The sequence below is a fragment of the Macrobrachium nipponense genome, chromosome 2, assembly GCF_015104395.2.
Source record: "Macrobrachium nipponense isolate FS-2020 chromosome 2, ASM1510439v2, whole genome shotgun sequence".
Lineage (NCBI taxonomy): Eukaryota > Metazoa > Arthropoda > Malacostraca > Decapoda > Palaemonidae > Macrobrachium > Macrobrachium nipponense.
The window spans coordinates 21,612,276-21,635,803 of NC_087201.1; the positions used below are offsets into that span (position 1 = coordinate 21,612,276).

The 23,528-nt window shown below is 43.2% G+C and overlaps 1 protein-coding gene across 1 annotated transcript in view; it reads right to left on the minus strand.

Moving 5' to 3' along the window:
- LOC135220476 (A-kinase anchor protein 9-like) overlaps positions 1–6,139 on the minus strand; it is a 465,336-nt gene extending 459,197 nt beyond the window's left edge. The window contains 1 exon segment of the mRNA XM_064257603.1: positions 5,921–6,139. The gene's annotated coding sequence lies outside the window, so the exon portion shown is untranslated.
- Positions 6,140–23,528: the final 17,389 nt, after the last annotated feature.

Sequence of the window (23,528 nt, forward strand, 5' to 3'; positions counted from 1 at the left end):
CCCCTGGACACCAGCACGCCTGCAATTGGAAGGACGCCCATACCTCACCAAGGTCACGCTCGTGGCAGTAGCACCTGCGGAAATAATAGTAGTAGCGATTAATGGGGGGGGAAATCCCCTCGTGCGGGGGTTTGATCCTCCCGAACGAGTGGAAGACCCCTAATACAATTGTACATCGGGCACCGAGCGCCCTCCCCCGCGCTCGACGGATCGGGCGCGAGGAGGAGAAAACGCCGATAACCTCCCCCCCCCCAAGGGGAAGAGCCATCTGTGTGGGAACTGAGGGCGCGGGTGGGGGGGTCTCGTTTCCCCACCCCCGCACAGTACCCATGTTACCCAACAACAATATAAGAGCCCAGCGCAATCGTGCATCGGCACGAATACAAGGCATAAGGATCAATTCCCTGACTGAGCGGAACTTGAACCAAATAATATTGATGCAATCAATAATAAGGAACAAAATGAATGCATCTTGCAAAACGATTCACTTCACAATGAACTAAGGGCTCGGATCGAGCGCATTTGTTTGCGCCCTCGGTACCGAGCGCAAGGGTGAAAGGTTTCATTCCTTACCTTTATGGATCAAGGTTTCTGGAAACCTTGATCCACAAATAATTGATGCAATCAACAAAAATATGAAAATGAAAAGACTACTGCGCTTGCGATTTCACTTCATACAAATAAAAGGGGAAGGATCAATTCCCGTGAATAGCGGGAACATTGATCCAGTCAACAATGCAATCTCAATAAAAAAAAATGAAAATGAAAAAGAACTGCACTTGCGATTTCACTTCATTCAAAATAAAAAGGGGGGAAGGATCAATCTCCGGGTAAGCTCGGAACCTGATCCAAAATGAGTATTGCTACAAATAAAAAAAATAATATATGAAAATGAAAAAGAATACTGTACTTGCGATTCCACTTTCATACTGAATAAGTTTCCGTGCCGAGCGCATTCGTTCGGCAAGGGCATACAGGTCAAAAAAAATATAAATGAAAAGAGCACTTACTTACGATTTTCAATCTACACATTTCCAACCCAATATACGCTCGGAGCGAGCGCTCCCGCCCTCGGCACCGAGCATACACAATACGAGGATCATTCTGGGAAAATGAATTCCCACAATTACGCCCTTCAGTCCCGGCACTCGGGTAATCGGAGGGCGTTGTGAAAACCAAGATCCTTTAATTCACAATTGAATTCAATGAAAATGATTGTACTTACAATTCAGTTCACTAGATACATAGAAAAAGAAAAACACAATCATGCGAAAGCAAACGACGATGAAGCGGGCAGAGAGCGATGATACACGTCCACACGCCAGCAGGCCGAAAGCAAAAAAGTGATTTGTTTACCTCCCAGTCGCGCGCGCGCGCCTGTCGGACAAGCAGTTAACTACCGAACCCCTTGTTCGAAAGCTTACGACCTATCCAGCTGCCGCTAGTACCTTCCTATTGTAAAAGGACCGAAGGTTTGTATGCCGTGTCGGAACAAACCGTGCCTGAGCCGTACGGCGTCATAGCTGGGTCACGAGCGGCGCACCTCTCGTGATCGCTCCTCGGTACCTTCGCTCCTCCCGGTATAGCCCGAGGAGGTTGAAGGTACGGGAGAGGCAGACCTGACGCTCCACCCCCCCTCGCTCCGCTGGCAGGACCAGCGTGCGTGGAGGGCTGCTGCTGATCGTCAACCCGCGGTGACAGTCGAGCAGCAGGCCTAGCCTTGCCGCTCGCCTGGGGCGATTGGCTCGGCTGAGAACGTCGAGACCGATCTCTAGCGTCAGGCGCTGCCGCTGGTCACCGTCTCCGCCCGGTCCCATCGGGAGCGGCGGACGGGTGACCTGCTAGGCTCTCTGTCGCGTCGAGACCGGCCAGCGTCCTCTCGGCGCGTCAAACCGCTGGTACCAGCCGTGGCTGGTACCGGCGGCTGTGGGGACTCCTTCCTCGCCTCAGCCCTGGCCGGTTCAGCGGACCGTCAGCGCACCCCGAGCAGCCAGTTGATCGCTGCGAGAGCGTCCACTGGCCTGGCGAGAGTCGTGTGCACGACTCTCGCCAGTCTTCTGCTCCGCGCGCTGTCTTGACGGCGAGCGAGCTCGGGCGTCAAAACTTTGGCTGGACGGTCTTCTTTGGAAGAGCGTCCACTCGGTGCTTCTCGCGAACGAGAAGCGGCCGAGACGGAACCTGGTTTAGCGGCAGAACCGCTAGCACCAGGTGAGGACGCACCAGCGAGGCTTTGGTGCACCTCTGGTCCCCGTCGACTTCTTCTTTGCAGAAGGAAGCGACGGGGCCCCGCCCCGTTCCCGAGGGAACAGGAGGGGACCACAGAAGAGCTCCCCAGCTCGCCTGAGCGGGGAGGGGGGGGCTCCGGCCCTCCCTTTAGAAGGATCCCGAAGGGAGTCTTCTTAGGGGGGGAGAGCAACCTTCTTCTTCTTCGCTGTTTAGCCCCTTAGAAGTCGAAGGGGAAGGAGAGGCAGCAGACGACGAAGAAGACGACGAAGACGACGACGACACCTTCTTCCTCTTCCTCTTCTTCTTCGCCAGGCTCCGCAGGACAGACGTCAGGTCTTCCATCCAGGAGGGAGCCGGGGCAGTTGCCGAAGCAACAGGGCCCGACTGCACCTGTCCGGAAAGACCTGAGACTGTGACAGCACCACCAACAGCAGGAAACAACAGGAAACAGGTCCGGGAACAGCGGGAACGGCAGGAACATCTGAAAGTGAAGATGCAGCAGCAGCCTGATCTGAAAAGGATGAGCGGCTGGGACAGCAACAGGTACGGCAGGCAACGGCAGGTTACCAATAGCGAGAGCCAGGCGTCCTGTCGGCAGCTACCGTTCATCCTCGGCACTGGCGGCAGGTCCAGGGGGGTACTCTTTTGGGCAGCGGAATCCGTCCGGGGTCGGCAATACAAAGAATCCAGGTGGTGGTGGCACCGTCCTCTTTGGCACGGCAGTAATGGGTTTTTGTATAGCAGCCGTGGGTGTCACCGACATTATATGTGGTGTATACACCAGATGCGGTGGCATCTCATATGCTGGTGTCGTTACTGTGGTTGTAGTAGTGGTCACCGCACATGAGTGACCACTGCCACCCCGCCAACCGCTGAATCAACCCTTGGATGCTCGGCACTCCCTGCAGTCCAGCGACTCCCACACCTGTCCCAGGTCGTCCTTCGCTGTTGGCACACCCTGCGGAGCAACAGTCGGGTTAGTTTAAAGGGGTTTCCTCACGCCTGGGGGGAGAAGAACCCCCCCCAGAGCGGACGGAAGACCCCGAGTACAACTGGACGTCCGGGTAGCGGGCGCCCTCATCCACACTCGACGGATCGAGAGAGGAGAAGGACTCCGCTACCCCCCCCGCAGGGGAAGGCGCGAAACATGGGGGCTGGCCGGGAGGCAGGAAAGAGGACGAAGTGTCCGTTACCAAAGGAGTCACTGGACTTTCCGATGACTTCCTGTGCGGCCTAAGTCTCTTCCTGCCCTCGTACAGCACCCACTGCGCCTCGGACCAATTCATACATACTACACAGGGCTCGTTGCGGGAGCACTCTCGCCCCCGACAACGAGTACAAACCTCGTGAGGATCCACATCGACAAACGATCTAAATCCCCCCCCACATCTACGCCCCTCCAGCCGGGGCACACTCTACGGGCGACTGGAGGGCGTGGTGATAATCTCCATTTCTTCTTCACTCATTTGCAAAGATCAATAAAAGAAATGTAAAAAGTACTTACAATCACTCTGATTTATACAGAAAAGAGAGGGCAAATACTCAAAACTCAAAGCAAACGACAAAGCGGGCAGAGCGATGACGAGCACGTCCTTCCCACACACGCCGAAAGCAAAAGTGATTGTTTAATACTCCCAGTCGCGCGGCGCGCGACGATCGGACAAGCAGTTAACTACCGTTCTCCCCTTGTTCGAAGCTTACGACCGTTCCAGCTGCCGCTAGCTACTTCCTATTGTTAAAGGACCGAGGGTTTGTATTACGTATCGGAACAAAGGTAAATGTCCAGGAGAAGGCCGCACCCGTTTTTCAAGTATTAACGACGAAAAACGGCAAAAAAACTACCAGATTGGTGTTGCACATCGCATAGAAACATGAGGAAATGAATAAAAAAGAAACAGAGTTACTCTTACACACAAAATCTAAGCATGAAACCTACTACTACTTCAATTATGGGGGATCCCAGTGGGAAACGGGGGGGGGGGGGGGTTTTTTTTTTTTTTTGGGGTTTTTTGGGTGGGGGAGGAGGAGAAAAGTGATTTTCGGGGCACTACCGAACCTAATACACCCACCTAACCTTACCTAGGGCCCTGTACCCCTACCTAGCCTAGCGGGGTGGGGGGGCTCCGCCCCCCTGCGACCCCCCTTAAGGCCACAGTGATTTTCGGGGCACTACCGAACCTAATACAACCACCTAACCTTACCTAGGGCCCTGTACCCCTACCTAGGCCTAGCGGGGGGGCTCCGCCCCCCTGCGACCCCCCCTTAAGGCCACTACCTAACATCCATCAAACCAAATCCAAAGTGATGGTACTGCTGTATACATCGTTATACTACCACCATTATATATAACTCTATTAAAATTAAAATGAAGCTTACCTTAAACTGTTGGGTGCTAAAAATGTCGCTGGTGCTTTGAGGAAAACAGTGAAGCCGTTGCCAAGGTTCCCTGACATGCAACTTACAGTAGGAAGTGGCCAGGTACCCGACGACCACATTGCACTGCAAACAATCGGTAGGAAATCGAAGGTCTGTCAACAATTAATGCCGAGAAGGGCCAGCCACTACCTCTGCCATAGGTACAGGAAGACAAAATGCCGTTTTTTTGCTTCATTATTCGAGTATTCAGTCAAACAAGGATACCAGTGGACACTAGACAGGTAACTTTATTACTCCGCTGAAATGCTAGTGAAACTTAGTTTTCGACTCAAGTCATTCGTAATTGGTTATGAAACCCATGACGTCATAACGATGTCACACCTCTCAGCCAATAATGAGTAACTGGAAACTGTTTTGTTTGGGTAAGAAAGTAAGTTAGAGGGCTCATTAAAAGTAAACATTACCGTAGAGGAAACACCTCTCCCGACTTAGGAAAAATTCGAGGTAAAAACTTAATCTTTTTTTTTCTCTGTAAGTATGCATTAGCGACAATAATGTATTGAGAAGAAGTGTTTTGTTATCACGTGCTTTACTCGGGAAATATCAATATAAATAGATTTCCCATAATGGTTGAAACTGTAATAATACTCCCAAGAAATTTTAAATAATATTTAATCGTGGAACGTGTAAGTTAACCCCCAGGGGTCCAAGTACTAACAAACAAGCGAAATACACTGGACGGGGCCCCAAATCCCTCCCTAGTGGATGTCGTATCCGCAGTTACGTTCCTTGCAGTCCGTGCGGACTGCTTCTGTAAAAATACCGTCACCGCTTGGTCATTTACCCTAGTTGGGCTGGCCGATTTAGTAGTCTTTCTAGACATTGATGTAGGCATCCCTACATAGGTACAGGTAGGTTAGGTGGTCGATTGGGACGAGGCTGAGAGATCTCGATATCTTGGTACGTACTAGGGAGCTGCTAGCTAGGCCTAGGCTATTAGCCTATACTAGGCTAGAGTATCAAATTTGTCTTTGGTAAATTTACGGTGACAGTCTCATTATACCTCCCTTGGGTACAGGATTTGGGTAAAGGTATGGGGTATGGTAACCTATAGTACCTAATAGGTAGGTATACTACCAATGCATTCATTAAGGTACTGGCAGATGGCCCGTCCTACGGTACAGGATTTGGGTAAAGGTATGGGGTATGGTACCCTATTCTACAAATGCATTCATTACGGTACCATACGTCCTACAGTTGGCCGAGTTGAAGACTCAACGTCAACAAGGAAGAGATACCTAATTTTAGCCTTACTTACCTAGGACTACTATGAACAACGATGTCCTTTTTGCCAGTCAAGTCCTACACTCCTTTTAAATGGCTGTCTTCATAATTCTCTTGTCATTACTGGTTCGTTCCTTGCCTGGCAACCCAAAAAGAGGTTGAGCGATTAACTTATAGTGCCAATCAGTCACTTGAGTAAAACTTCTTAATAATAATAATACTGCAACTTTTCTTCTTCTTGTTGTCTCGTGCGGGACTTCTCCACCGAAGCCCTCCAACTTTTTCAATTTACTTCTCCGCACCAAAATAAGATCAGGGGAAAATTCATATGTCAGACACAAGAGGGATACTATATACTTAAAGTAATATTCATGGAGTAAATCTATCAAATAGATAAGTCATCAAAATTACGTAGTATTATTCCAGTTGTGGCATAGAGAGGATATAGAAGGAACACCAGAACCTTGTGTTACCGATATCAGTGGTGTCATAGAAACGGAAGTCATATTATATATATATATATATATATATATATATATATATATATATATATATATATATATTATGACTTCCGTGATTAATGGGTAAAGAGGGTCTTTACAACCTCTCTAGCCGATCTTCTGTCGTTATGACCTTAGTTCAGCATCGAGCTTCAATACTATTCTGAATTGGAGAGTACCTAATTCGATAAATAGGTGCACACACCCACACATGCACACACACACCCACACACACACACACACTCAAAATAGTATTGAAGCTCGACGCTGAACTAAGGTCATAACGATAGAAGATAGGCTGAAGAGGTTGTAAAGACATTCTTTACCCTTTAATCACGATTCACGTATCTCATCTAGCAAAGCAGCAAGAACCACATGTTACTATATATTTGTATGTAGCTCCTGCCCTTTTCGCCGATATACAATTCATCAATGTATATCCATTATGTCTTTTGCGATTATTATTTGATTAACTGCCAAGAAACACAAATTCTCCTCTGTCTGCTATGTATACCATGTGCTGGCATAAGGCATAAGGCGAGCTTAATCTCAAGCAACAACATAATAAATCTTTTAATGGGCTGCTCTAGGAACAATTGATTGATTGATTGATTGCGTGTTATCTGGCGTTACACCTACCAGGGTCACTGACGCCGGATACTAAATATGATCTTTTCACTTTTATAATAGATGAAACATAATTCAGAGTAAAATTTTGCTAAAAAAAATAACATGTACATTTGATTCAAAAAAAGAACAAAAGAAAAAACAATATATATAGTTAAATTTCTGTTAAGAATTGTGAATTAATTTGATCAGAAAACAGTATAACTTAAGAAAAAAAAGAAATATACTATGACAGCACAACTGTCAAATATATTTGAGAAGGCTAGCTTCTTTGACAAAAGAGATATCTTTATTAATATATATGGTATCTCCCAACAGTTTTGCCGTGTTATAATTACCACCTGCTTCACTACTATATGATAAAAAACGATTCCTAAGTTCCACTAGACTAGCAAATGCCTAACGGTCAGTGGAACTAAGCAATAGTCACAGAAGGGCTCACATTCTCCCCACCATCAGATAGCCGTGAGTTAAACGCGTATGGCCAATACTTAATCTACACAATACAACCTCCCACTTCCTTGGTATTAGGTCATATTTCTAAGGGTGTGTCTGACTAGTGATTTCTTTCATTTAGTGGGGCCTACTCTGTCCCACTGAAGTGCCCATAAATGTTGGATGGATTTCCATATACCATAGAATGTATCGCGATATGAAACGGCATTTTCTCGGTATCGAAGTTTGTGTTGCTAATTTGGCTAGCTTGTCTGCCTCTTCATTTCCCGATGTGTTCACATGAGCAGGAACCCAACAAAAAGAAACAATGCGTCCTATATACTGGTGCAAGAAGATCCACTGCAAGATCTTCAACACCAAGGGATGATCAGTTTTAAAGACTTCCAGGGACAGCAAGGCACTTTTAAAGTCACAAAATATTGTGTAGCTACACACTGGGAGCGTTGCAATATGTTCCAGTGCTACTAGGATGCCATACTATTCAGCTGTAAAGTTTGAGGCAACTGAAGAAAGGGCACCTTTTCGGTTAAAAGATATACTAAAAACTCCATAACCAACGCCAGCATTGGATTTGGAACCACCAGTAAATATAAAACTTGTATCTATATGCTCTGATGCATTCTCTTAAAATATTTCCCTCGTTTCCTCATCAGATATATCTCTCTTTGCTCCATTGAAGTAGCTGCAGAATTTCTGAACAATTAACCTCCAGACAGAAGTACTGGGATACACGAAAGGAATTATGGGAAATTTTTTTATATTTGTATCCTCTAATTTTAATTCTACAGCTAAAAGGAGTGGGATACCTTGGACGACGTTCATAAAACCGTTAAAAATATTTCTATTTGCCACAGTAAATGCCAGAGATTTGGGAAGTCTTTGCGCTCTAAACCAGCACTGAAGTAATGATGACTGGCGATGGAGTTCAAGGGGCATTCTCCTGCATCAAGCAAACTAGATATTGGTGACGAACGGTAAGCACCTGTGTCTATACGAATGTCTGAATGATGCACTGAATCTAAAATTTTTAAGTTGGATGAGGAAGCTGAAGAATATACTTCACAACCGTATGATAGCTTTGATAAAATGAAGGATTTGTGAAGCTTTAGTAAAGCACCTTCAAGATGTGTAGAGCTTCTAGGCTCTTTGCTTTTATATGTTTGATATGGGGGACCCAAGACAATCTACTGTCAAAAACTAGGCCTAAGAAGCGCGCTTGTTCTACACATGGGATTCTACAAACATACAAATAGAGGTCTGGATCAGGATGCACTCCCCTGATCCGACAGAAGCGGACAGCAGTGGTCTAACAGAGATTTTAAAACCCTGCTTCTCAGCCCAATTTACTATTTTGTTTATTGTTAATTGTAACGTTCTTTCGGCTACAGTCATCCGGGTGGCAGCAAAGGACATTGACAAGTCATCCACAAACAGTGTCTTTAAGACCTCTCTTGGAATAACAGCTGCAACACTGTTTATGGCCAGAGCAAAAAGTGTTACACTGAGAACACTGCCCTGGGTAACACCTTTTTCTTGGCACCTTTTCTCTGATAAAGCACTGCTAACTTTAACTTTAAAATTCCTACAATGTAAAAATGATTCCACAAATAAAGGTAGTTTGCCTCGTAGACCACCATTATGCATAGTCTTGAGAATCCCATATCCCCAAGCAGTGTCATATGCCTTTTCTATATATCTATATATATATATATATATATATAGATATATATATATATTATATATATATATATATAAACACTGTCACATGGTGTTGTTTGGAGGCAAATGCTTCATAGACAGAGGCTTCAAGTTACAGTAAAATGTCCAGTGTGGAGTGCATTTATTGAAAACCACACTGAGAAGGTGTTAGAATATTGTTGTGCTCTAAGTATCACATCAGCCTTACATTTAACATTTTTTCCATCAGTTTACACAAACAGATAGTTAAAGCAATGGGGCGATAACTTGCTGCACAGAGCGGATCTTTTCCAGGCTTAAGGAATAGTAACATGGTAGCTAATTCCCAAATGTTAGCTGCTTTCATCCCATATTCTATTGATAATACTTATCATAAAAGGTTTTGAGTTTCTTGAAACGTGTTTAAACATTTCGTAAGGAATCTCATCTGGACCAGGGGTAGTGTTCTTGTTCCTAGCTAAAGCAGAGTCAAATTCCCTTTCAGAAAAAGGCATATTATATGATTCAGGTTTGTTTGATGAAAAGCCAAGTACCTGTTGTTCTTCCATCATTCTGAAATGGTGTCCAGGAGAACTATCTGATTTTTCAGACTCGAGCAAAGTGTTCAGAAAATATATTACTAATTTCTGTGGTATCAGTGACACTATTATTCATTTTAAGTACTGGAGGAGGATTGGTTGTAAATTTACCCTGATTTTTTTTTCTTCCAAATGCTGCAGACTGGTGTTCTGCTGTTAATAGAGGATACATATCCGCCCATGCTTGTCTTCTGGCAGCTTTCATAGCTTTTCGAAATCGTGCCCTACACTGTTTGTAAATGATGACATTGTCCAAGGTGCGATGTCTTCAGCACCTGGTCAATGATGACCTTGTAGCTCGGTGTAACAGCCTTAAGTCTTCTGACCACCAGGGTACTGGCCATCTCCTGAAGAGTCCTTTAGTTCGAGGAATCGGGTGTAGGCCTGCAGTATGAAATATTCAATAGAGTAGATCAATGTCATTATCTACACTTGGGAAATCTTTAGCATCACCCTCCAACTCACTCGAATCTTTGAATTTTCTCCAATTTGCTTTCTCTAAGCACCATCGTGGTGATCTTGGGATAGGTGGACCATCATTGGTGTTGATTACAACTGAGAATGGTCACTGGTATGCCAGTCATTACTTGTTCTCCAGCTAAAATCAACACTGCAGTTGGAGCTACATATTGAAAGGTCAATGGAGGAGATGGTGCCTGTCTGAATGTGGTAATGGGTAGGTTCTCCAGTATTAAGAAGGCCTCTATCTTCATTTTCTAATAAAGATGCCGTCATATTCCCTTTTTGGTTTGATGTTACATCTCCCCACAATGGATGTCTGCTATTGAAGTCACCAAGAAGAAATGGCTCTGGTAGTTGCCACATTAAGTATATTAAGTTCTCTTGGGAGACATGACTATTGGGTGGAATTTAAAGGGAACAGATAGTATATTGACTTCTTAAATTAATTCACACAGCCACAGGTTGAAGTGGGATATTTAATTTCACTTGATAGTGTGGAACATCTCGACGGATGTGGATGAGGGATCCACAATGATTTCCCACTTCTAGATCAAATTTAGTTCTGTAGTGAAAATATTCCCTAGGACAAGTGGTATATTCACCTAGCATGGTCTCCTGCAAACATTCCCCTACAGGTCAAAAGTTTTACTGCCTCATACTTTGCTCGCAGTCCCAGACAATTCCACTGAATAATGGAAGTGAATTTATTCATGTTTGGGACCAAGATTATGGTTCCTTTTTCTTTTTTTACAAGACTGGGAGAGGTCTTTTTTCTACTAGGGAGAGGCATTTTAATGGCCAGTTTTGTTGGCTTCTTAGGTGGAGTTATTACCTTCATAGAGCCAACATCTTTCCCTTCAGTGTCTTTGACACTGAAGAGTTTTTTAGTTTCTTTACTCTCCATCTCCATCGAGATAGAAAGATCAGATGTGTTCTCTAAAGAGACCACCTCAAGCGTCTTTGTATTGCTGGCAGTAGCCAGCTCTGCCTCTAATGAGGCAGAAGTACCAGAGATGACTGGCACCGGGAGACCAGCATCTGCTGGTTTGTCCTCCCAAGAGGAGTTGGCACTAACAGAAGCTGGCACCAGACCAACAACCACTGGCCCCGCCCTGGAGGGTGTGTCTCAACTAACTCTTCAATAATTACTCAACTCCATACTAGTGTCTTTCTTGTTGGTTCTAGTGAACCTTGTCTTTACATTCTCATCATCAGTTGACTCGAATGATTCAGTTAGCCATCTATATAATGATTCGTTATTTGATTCTACCTTTGTGCTCCTAACTTGGGTTTTTTTTATTTGTCGCTTTCTTTTGGCTTCTTAATTTTGCTACTACAGAAGCAAAACTTAGACTGGGTCTTACAATCTTTGCTTTGGCTCTCTCTTGTGCTTCCTTAAATGTTGCTGTTTCTATTACTCTGATTGCTTGGATTTCTTTTTTGAGTAAATATACATCACACTGCTGAGATGATGATGCATGTCCCTCACCACAGTGAACACATTTAGGTTCCCTGTCGCACATACCATGCTCATCATCTCCACAGTTGACACAGACTGCAGGATTTTCTTGCAATTTGGATCGGCACGGTTGTAGGGTGTGTCCAAAATGCTGGCAATGGAAACACCTTCAGGGTCTCGGGGTGTACTGCTTTATCTTAAACCTATACCAGGCTGCAGAGACATATTCTGGAAGTCTTAAAGTATCAAATGTCAATATTAAGGTAGGCTGAGGTATTCTATTATTGTCAACCTTCTTTGACATCCTGGTCTTTTAATTCTGTTAAAAGCCTCTCCTCAGAGAAAGCCATCAACTGAGGGACATAAATCAAACCCTTGCTGGAGTTAAGGCTGGAGTGGGGAGTGCACTCAACCGTAACTCCTGCAAGGTCCAACAATCCCATCAACTTAATGCTCTCCTCTGGGGAGATGCTTTCTACTGGGAGCATGTTTCCATTTTGAGGTGTTATTTTTGGTTGTCTGCCACAACATTTCACGATTTCCCTGTGTACTTGAAATATGTCTACATTGTCACCTTCAAGCTTAAAATTCAAGTATTTATCGAAAGAATTGACTACAAAGGCCCCAGGAACTATTTCATAATTTTTATTTTTCTTCGCTGCAAATGGTTCCAGTGTGACAATACTGGAACCAGATGCTTTATGTTGAGATTTCCTGCATATATTCCTACTCGCATAGCATTGAGTCGTCAACTGTGTTATTCGGCCCAGGGGAATTACATTGATCATGGGGACCGACCACGAAAAGCTGAAGTTTGGCGTCTGTGGACAAGTCCTTTGATGAAGCATAGGTTCATCAGCAGAAATAGGGGAGTTTGCCATAGAACGTAAAAACTGAATTCATCCAGATATTCCGATATTCCCCATACCCACCATGGAGTCACACTTAGAGGACGGGTCATCCCTTTAATTAGGGTCGTCCTGGGGCTGATTACCAGATATGCGCCCTATCTCCAGTGCTAAGGCGTCATGATGCCCATCGAGATCATGACCTGGCACTGAGGATAGGGTTTGACATTAAACTTTCCCCTCGGTCGACCACATCAAGTACTCCAGTTCTACGGGTGAGGTGGTATGCGATCCATACTCACCCTCCTTCAAATCAGAAGAATGAGTCTAAAACATGTCCAAAACCAAGCCAAAAGTCATCAACATAAAATCCATACCTTACAGGTGGAGGAAGCAGGAAGATGAAATGTTTTTAGTAAAAGGAAAAGGGCTGAGTTATTTAGTTGGATCAACAGCTGGGCACCAAGGCCCAGCAAGAAAGCAGTTCCCACCTGGCATCAGGGCCCAGCTGCTGAACCCTAAGCCCCCCCGTCCTCATCAAGGCTTCAGCATCTGGGGGGCTCTAGGAGCAAGAGCCTGTGGTGGCACAAGGCCAGCTAAATTTAAAACAACAACATAATAAATCTTTCTTTTACGGGCTGCTCTATGAGCAAGACCCTGAGCTGGCATAAGGCCAGCTAAATCTAAAACAAAGTAATAAATCAGTTAGTAGTATTCAGCTCTGTCTCATTCCGATCTCACAAGGTAAAGAACAGAGAAAAACAGTCAACTGAACTATCAAAGTACCTACATCGAAGTTTGCTGTATGGAGTTTGATGGAAAATTATGAGGGACCAAGTAGACAAACTATCCTGTGAATAAACTAGGACTAGGACTGATTAACAAGCTGTGGTTGAAGACTTTCAATGAAACCACCTTCACCACCCTGTATACTTATATCACTTGTGTTGTAGATTTATTTTATAAGGTAACCATAGGTTAAAAAAAGTAAGCCTCTTTGGCTTGCCCTTAGGACCTCGGTCAAAGGGCGCATGGTGCAGGCGACGTCTGGGATGAACCTCCTGTAGTATTTCACCATCCCAATGATCTCCTGTAGGGCCTTGACCGTCGTTGGCGTCAGAAACTTCTCCACTGCAGCTACCTTCGATGCCATGGAGCGTACTCCTGCTGGGGTGATTTCGTGACCCAGGAAATTCACCTTCTCTGCACTGAAAGTACACTTATCGAACTGGACGATGAGCATGTTCTCCAGCAGGCACTTGAGGACAGCCCAGACATGGTTCAAGTGTTCCTCTGGTGATCTGGAAAATATGAGAATGTCGTCTATGTAGCAGACGCAAGAGGATAAATCACCAAGGATGCTGTCCATTAGGTGCTGGAAGGTAGCTCCAGCATTCCGTAGACTGAAGGTGGAGAGGGCGAAGATGAAGGACCAACGGGCGTGATGATTGCCATCCTTGGGATTGGGATGGACGGGGCTTGAAAGTAGGACTTTAGGAGGTCCACCTCTGAAAATATCTTCGCCCCGTGTAGGGGACCAGTGAGGTCCTGCATGTTCGGCAGGAGGTAGCTACCGGGAGTGGTGATGAGGATGAGTCCATGTCAGTCCCCGCAGGGCCTCCACGTACCATCTGCCTTCCTCACCAGGTGGAGGGGGAATGCCCAGGGGCTCGCAGCCTTCTTGCAGATACCCATCTGCTCCATCTCTGCGAACTTATTCTTAGCTTCCTGGAGGAGCTTTAGCGGGAGGCAGCGGAATTTTGCGTGAGTCGGGGGGCCCTTGGTTTCGATGTGGTGGTGTGGCGAGATCACTAGCTATAAACAAGTGGGCAAGACCCCCCCCACATAAACTTTAACAAATCCGGCTGCCAAACTCACCCTCAGCCACACTTTCCTCTTCACGCTACAGAAAAAACACAGGACAATTGGCTTACCTACACACAACAAAAAACAAACACATGTACTCACGCCAACTCCAGATACTCAGGGCTATGCTGTGCTGTCCGCTGGACGAGGTTGCTGAGACACCAACAACCACCTCAAACCAACACACAACCAACAACAAAGAACTATAATCACACAACTCAACAACATGACAACACAACAACAACCAAGAGCCACAACCACACAACACAACAACAACACGACAACCAGCCAAGGACCACAACTCAACAACACAACAACAGCACAATACTGAAGGACCACAACCCCCACAACTCAAAAACACAACAAACAAGTACCACAACCACAACTCAGCAACACAACAAACAAACAAGCCTACAACAACTACAACACCAAGAAACCACAACAGCTCACCAACAACCCCACAAGCCCACACCCAACCACTTTCAACAACACCAAGTAACCACAACAGCTCCCCAACAACAACCCTCAACCATAACAACTCACAACTCAGCAGAAACTCACAAGCTCAACAACCTCCCAACCCACAAGCACAACAATCTTCAAACACAGCACAAATAACTCAACTCCCTGAAAACACAACACAACTGACTAATAATACCGCCAAACTGCTGCCCAAACGTCTGTCCTTCACGATTTCTAATTACAGACTGTCTCCTTAGAACTTTAATCATAACAACCAACTCCAACCGCACCAGCAGAAAACCCAGAACTCACCAACAGCCAATTCAATAGTTAACCATCCATCCACCAATTATGCCCTCTCTCTCTCTCTCTCTCTCTCTCTCTTAATCCTCAAGGATGTTGTCAAATGGAACTCCCATAACTCCTCCATAGTGATACACACCATGCTTGGGTGCAGCCCCTGCCGCCTGGTGGAGCTCGGGTCGGAAGATGTCTGGGAACTCCTGTAGGAGGGAACCATGCTTGTGGGGGAGGACGGAGCAGATGACAGGAGCCCTGGGGCCCTTGGTGAGTGGGTGAGAGAGGCAGGTTTCTGTGTCCAGGAGGCGTTGGCAGGCTACGTCCACTATGAGCCCATGGTGGGCCAGGAAGTCTGCTCCCAGGAGGGAAGTTCTGACATCCGCGATGACGAAGGGCCAGGTGTACGTAGGTCTGACCCAGAAATGCGATGGTCTGAGTCTTGGTGCCATAGGAGCGAATTGGGTCCTGTTGGTGGATACGAGGGCAGCTGGGGCATCAGAGGCGCAGTTGCGGTCCTCTGCTGACGGCGGGAATACCGATTACATGGCCCCAGTGTCGACCAGCATCTTGTGGCCAGAGATCGCATCTTTGACGTAGAACCTTCTGCTGCCACCAAGGAGGGTGGTTTTGGGCGCCACCTTCCTCGTTTTTTGGAGGCATGAAGGAGCAGGGGCTCACGCATTTCCTTGCCTTTTCCCCGTATTTCTGGTGGAAGTAACACCAGCCAATGTTCTGGTGGGGCTGCGGGGGTCCCCTCCTCTGGAGTGGTGTGTCGATTTCCACCTCCTCAGGGTCTTCCTGCTGCAGTCTGTTGGCAGACAGCGAGAGGTGAGTTTCGCAGCGTGGGTGGCTTTGTGGAGCTTGTGCACTCATTCCACCAGGCTCTCCATGTTCATGTCGTCGGCGTCCTCGATCTGGCTGCGTACTCGAGGGGCGAGCTGGCGGAGGAAGAGCTGCCTCAGGATGCTTACCTCTTTCCTGCACCCCTGGGAGTCTCTCTCCGGCAGCAATAGCGGTGCCTGTAGCTTGTGCCAGGCTAACCTCGGGTCCTCGGTGGTCATGGGGTTGACCACCAGGTCGAAAATTTGGGTGGCTCTCTCGGGAACTGGGAGGGAGAAGATCTGGATCAGCTGTGTCTTGAGGTCGTCGTTGGGGAGCTCTCCAGATAGGGTGGACATCCATGGGGCGAGATGGTCGAATGCATCTTCCGGGAGAGCTGAGGCAACCAGGTCCAACTTGGTGCCCTCTGTGGTGATCCCGTGGAGCTGAAACTGGATATCTGCGTTTTGGAGCCAGGCTGCAACATTCTGCCGGGAGAAGGGAGGCAGTTTGACAGAATGGGGTTCAGGTGGTGCGGCAGCGGCTTGCAAGGAAGTGGATTGGGGCGTGGGATGGGTGTCAAGGAATGACACGGGGGGCATTGGTAAGCTCTCATTCTTGACTCGAGTTCTCCAAGTCCGCCATCTCATTTTGCTACGGTCGATGGATGTTGTTAATGGTGGGCTAAACCGTAAGACAAAACACCAAAACACTCCTGTAGGGGATGTGCCATTTTGAGTCCACTAATGGCGTTCCAGTTAACCGCGGATAGGAGCTTTCAGAGACCTAAACTAAGGTGTCGTAATAAGTCTCTGAAGGTGAGCGGTGGTAATTAGTCCCTTAATGGCTGAGCTGAGACCGCTGATTCACCATCCTAATCTGGGAGGTCACCAGTTGTGAGGACTGGACTGAGACAAGGAGAAAGGGTTACTACTTTATTGGTCAGATACAGACATATATAAGGAGGCTGTGTGGACGGAAATGTAGTGTCCACTACGCATACATATTTAAAAAGGGAGTGGAATCCTGCTGTGATTGTGCTTTTTTGTACCTACAAATATACATATAATTAAGCATACAGGATGTGTAAATTTATGATACATTTATTGGCAGAAAGGCCGTAACCTGCTCTACATTTTTGTATATGTAAAAAAGAGGTACATACATTGGGAGGACGAACATTTTGGTGGGAAAATCGTCCTTACAGTCTCCAGTTCCTGTAAGGACGAGAGAAAAACTATTTGCACATGTGCCAAACTCCAAAGTCTCCAGGAACAATCTTCGAGATGCTACAAATCGTCTTGAAGCCTTCAGAGAGTGTCATGTTTGAAAAGCTGTGTAAGAGAATGCAAAGGGTATAGTGAAGGGAATTGGCTATTAAAGCAGATTGGTTAAAAGGAGGAGCTCCTTCTTCGAAGGAAGTCAGGTATCCTGCCAGACTGGGGAAGTGGGCCTGGAGAGGGCCCTAGCACCCCAATGGTGGGCTCCTAAAGACCTTAAAGCTCGTTAGTCCCTTGAGGGCAGCCCTGAAGGGAATGGTCCGACCCAGAGGCTGCTTCCTCGGTGGAAGGCAGGTATCCTACCAGGCTGGGGAAGCGGGCCTGGTGAAGGCCCCAATGGAGGGCACCCTTGAAGAGGGAGGTAGGATTCGTTGCAGCTTGATTTCCTATTAATAGCATATTCTTTATTTCTCTATTTCTGTTTTTCAGATTATTCAAGTTTTTTTTTCTACTGTACTCTGCATCACTTAGTTCTTATCAAAATTCTCCCATGCCAAGAATTCATTCAGGGGAAAGTGCATTTCATATTACTGCCATCAGTCTCTGCGTATATATAGCAATTTGCGTTGGTGTAGTGCTCCAGCCTTGGGAAATAGTTTCTTCACAGACTTCATTGATGAAGATGGTAATTATCTTCTTTCCTAGGATCTTGGAGAGGATATTTTGAAGTTCGTCAATTTACTTTTACCATTTCTTAAATTTCTTGGAAATTTAGTTTTAATTGAGGCCAGATTATTTATTAATGGCAATGGTGACTGTAGGTATGGCAACATTATCTTGTATAAGGTCAACAAAACACACGAAGAGAAGTCCTTAAGACGAAGGACCCAGTTCATGATTGGTAATTGCGTTTAAAACGATAGTCAAATCCTCTTTCCTGAAGAACGTTCTTCAGGAAAGAGGATTTGACTATCTTGAAAAAACTTGGCAAACGGGATAATTTGGTTATTTGCAAACCGGATAAAGGTAAAGGTGTTGTGCTACTTAATAAACAAGAGTATATTGATAAGGTGAATAACGTTCTTGCAGACAACACCAAATTTCATTCACATGGAGAACCAAACTTTTTGGATATTTATAAAAGGGAAGATAAAATTAACAGGTTTTTGAGAAAATTAAAGAACGGGGTATTTTGGATGAAACTACATATCAGAAACTATTTGTGACAGGTTCATCTTTTAGTATTCTGTATGGTCTCCCTAAGATACATAAGGAAGGAGTTCCTATCAGACCTATTATGGCAGCCTATAACAGCCCTTCTTATACTATATCAAAATACCTTGTTTCATTACTTAGTGATTTCGCTTACAACCAACTTTCGCTTAAGAATGGTTATGAGTTCCAGAAACAAATAGTTTTACAAGATGGTGATCTACACATGACAAGTTTTGATGTAGAATCTCTTTTTACAAACGTGCCTCTAAATGAAACCATCGGCATTATTTTAGACAGAATTTTTTATGACGATCACGTAATTTTTCACGGTTTTAACAGACAACTTTTTAGGACATTTCTTGAGCTTGCTGTGCAAGACTCGATGTTTGTTTTTAATGGTCAACTCTTTTCGCAGGTCGATGGAGTTGCCATGGGCTCCCCATTGGGACCTGTGTTTGCTAATATTTTTATGTCCTTTTTAGAAGAAACCTTTTAACTAACTGTCCGGATGTGTGTAAACCTGTCTATTTTAGACGATATGTTGATGATACATTTGCGCTATTCAAAGAACCCTGGCATAGAGAGATGTTTCTGGACCATATCAATAGTCAACATGAAAATATAAAATTTATCATGGAAAAGGAAACCAACAACTCTTTACCCTTTTTAGACATCAATGTTAGCAGAGACAATGGTGAATTTACTACATCTGTGTATAGGAAAAAATCATACACTGGGCTTGCTAACAATTTCTGTCACAAGATTTCTCCAATCCGATGCCCTCTTATAATGTCTTGAAGAAAAATGTGTATGCCACCATCCCATTTATCTCTGACGATAAGTTTTCTGCCAAACTTAAACAAATAATCGAAAATTAATTTGGCTGCCTTAAATTGCATTTAATTCCAATCAATCCACCCAAGATTGGCGTATTCTTCGGCTATAAAGACAAACTGCAGACCTTCATGAGATCCAACATTGTTTATAAATTCAAGTGCCCGGGATGTCCCGGTATTTATGTTGGATCAAGCCGTAGGTTACTGCAGATGAGATACTGTAGCCATGTGGGATACAGCTTTAGAACGGGTCAAAAATTAAGCAAACCAGAATTTTCTAATATAAAGAATCATGCCTCCATATGCAAAATTGAAATAAATAAAAAGCACTTCTCTATTATTGGTGGAACAAGTCATAGCAATTACCTAACTACCCTTGAGTCCTTATACATCAAACGGCTTGTTCCTTCTTTGAATTCTAACGTTTCCGCTCCTCCTCTTTATCTTGCATAACTGAAGTCGTAGGTTGGTGTCAAGTTTTGGTCATTCGTTCTTTTCCTTCTCCTTTGGATGATTTGGTGAGAAATGGTTCCTTTTTTACTATGTACCTTTTAATTTGTATTAATTTTAATTTTTTAAATACTTTTTTTTCTTAACTTAATCTGTTTTATAAAGAAAATTATGTTTTTTAAACTTTAACGTATTTTATGTTGTTCTTACAGATTGAAGATGCACATAGATAATGTGCGAAACGTCTCTTGCTAATAAATATGGCCCTCTTTGATGTGTTTGTTGGACCCTGCTGAATGCTGTTGATATATCTATATATATATATATATATATAGATAATCATATAATAAATATTTATATATGATATATATGTTTGTATGCATTCCTATATACCTACATCAAATGAAAACCGACAAAAAGGGTTTATTAGTAAAAAACAAAAACCTTAACAGTCCCAATCACATTCATGCATTCTTTATTTTCTATAAGTACCGACAGCATACACTTACACAAGGGAAGACCTATGCAAGAGACTGATCAACAGTACTTAAAACTTTGATAAAAAATTATGAGATCATTTTTATGAAGTGGGGATTGCTGTCAAAGTATAATTTATTGGATTATTATTGTTTCCTTGATTACTACAGTTCTCCTTGCACCGTTTTCTATTGCATTTTCGAGAAGAGATAATATCTCGAATTTCCTCAATGTTCGAAAACCTTGAAATAATGAAAAAGTTACCTTCCTGTGTAAATTTAGTTTTGAAGAAATAATGTTGAGGCGTTAGTAAAATATGCTTTCTAAATGTTTAAAAGTGTGTCAATGACGATTTTGTCAGAGGTTTTGTTAGCTGTTCATTCATGAGATCAATCGACCCTACGTTTACCCATTGGGTTCATAAATCTTTATTGTTTCGTGAAAAATCTCTTCAAGAATGACCTAAAAGATAAAATCACTGACTTAACTACTAATTAGTTGCCTTATATATATATATATATTATATATATATATATATATATATATATATATATATATATATATATATATATATATATATATATATATATTGTTACAATCTTCAACACTTTCGTGGGCGCCTTCACAAAAATGATAATAATAACACTATGCTCAGATTCCACAAACGACACATATGTTACTAAGAAATTACACAGAGCTAGTAATATCAAGTGACCGATTTATATATAAACATGAGTTACATTACGGTAATGAAACAGCCTCGTGAGAGAATGAGAGAGAGAGAGAGAGAGAGAGAGATTTGAAGGAGATGCTACACTCCCTAACACATGCAGCTAAGTCTCAAAATTTAAATGAATAGGTCTCTATCTCCGTAGCATATGGGCATATGGGGGCAGTTGTGCATCGAGTACAAGACAAAAACATATTACATCATCTCAGTTATGTTATGGAATTTTACAATTCGCAATTAACTACTTATTAGTCGATAAGTCCTCTTTTAATTTATTAGAGATATTAAATGGTATCCCTAGCAATAGAATATTTAATTACTGTAAGTAAACATGAAACGATATAGTTGTAGGGAAGGTTCTCGAAGGACCCGATGCCGTATTTGGGAGATCCCTGCGCATTCATTTGCGTACATGGATGAATTGTTCTCTGTATTCATCAAGGGACTACATGGGACAATAAAAAATGAGCTGGCTAAGGCATTCACAAGTTGTGAATAACAACCCTCTCTAGAAACTTATAAGCGCTTACTCTTTCTCTCTGTCTTATGTACGTTTCAAAATGAAATGTTACACTACTTAAACGTGTTATCTTTAAACCTGGGAATCTGAACACAAAAATATACATTTCACAACATTATACACAATTTCTGAGGGGAATTAGTCATATTACCAAAATCATAATTGCATTACAAAACTTACATTACAAGTAGATATATATATATATATATATCTATATATATATATATATAATATATATATATATATACTATATATATCCTTTTTTATATCATAGCTTAATATATATTTTTGTTGCAAAAATGTTCACCTTGTAAAAATTTGCATTGTTTACTAAAAGGAGAGTTATTAAGTTGTATACTTTTATAAAGTTTTTTTCCGTAGTCAGCCACTTTCCTTGTATAATCTTTTAACCGTTTTGTCCCTGCTTCCGAGCTGTTGGGCCAAATCCTTTGTAAAACCTCTTAAATATTTACACACGTTTTGTAGATCTGGATTCCAGGTGCATATGTTCTCCTTTGCAATCCCCATCTGTCATTTATACGAGCTTTCTTTGTAAACTTATTTTTATAATTCTTCAGTCTGGCATTGGTCGTTTTTATAATATATATATATTATTATATATATATATATATATATATATATATATATATATATATATATATATAGATATATATATATATATATATATATATATATATATATATGTCCAATGTAGCACGAAGGAACACGTACTTGAGAATATCTTTTAATCCACGGCAGAAAGGTAAGTATATTTCATATTTTCAAGTTCAGAAGGTTAGTGAAACACGGACTTGGCACAAGTACATTCGTTAGTATATTTCACATTTTCAAGTTCACACTGATTATAAAAGAAGTTGACAGGCCTTTATATACAAAATCAGAAAGAGGTGGGGGGGGGGGGGGGCTATAGTTTAATAATCTGGGCGGCATGTTCTTAAGCAAAAGAGATAAGGAAAGAGGATCAAGGTATAATCCTGGTTAGAGATTTAAGTTCCTTGTTGACGTCGCTTCGATAAAGATGGACTCCAATAGATTCCTTTTTCGGTGACCTTTGACCCAGAATTTAGTGAAAGGATATATTTTTGGATCACTTCAAATACCTAACAAAATATGGATTCCCTGAAAAGGTTTGTCGATGCAATTCGAGAAACGAAGAAAGATAAAAAATTGCATATTACAAAAACTGATAAATCCAATTATTTTGTAGTAATGGATAAAATTAGTTATGTGGGAAAAATGGAAAACTTACTATCTGACTGTAGTTATTCTAAAAGACTACGGAAAGAGCCTTTACCTGATGCCATAAAAAGTTTCAATCCTAAAATAAAAACTATACAGAAGGAATTCAGTTCAATAAAAGAGAAAATGATGACGATCTTTACCTTACATGTACGATTAATCAAAACCCAGAAAAGAGACTTCCTTATTCGTCCCATTATCAGTTCAACCGGACCAAGAGGTGAGACACCGAATTCAGGCAGGATGGAATAATTGGAGGTCTGCATCAGGGGTCCTCTGTGACAAGAAGGTCCCTCTGAAATTGAAAGGAAAGTTCCATAGGACGGTGGTCAGACCAGCAATTTTATATGGAACAGAAACAGCAAGTATGAGGAAAACAGAGAAGAAGATAGATGTAGCAGAAATGAGAATGTTGAGATGGATGTCGGGAGTAACAAGGGAAGATGGGATTAGAAATTATATATGAGGATCGACAAAGGTAGCTGAAATATCGAAGAAAATACAGGAAGGAAGGCTTCGATGGTATGGACACCTGTTACGAAGGGAGGAACGTCATGTTGGAAGACATACGATGGAAATGGAAGTGCAGGGTAGAAGGAAGAAGGGAAGACCAAGAAAGAGATGGCGTGATTGTGTAGGGGAAGATATGGAATTGAAAGGTATAAATGAGAACGAGGCACAGGACAGAAATCGATGGAGACGACGCATTCGCAATGGTGACCCCATATAAAAATGGGTTTAAGCTAGGAAGAAGATCAGTTCAACCGGTTCTATTAGCAATAAACTTTCTAAATATCTAGTTAAATTACTATCACCTATCCTGGGTACTGTTTCAAATTCCCATCTACAAAACTCTGTT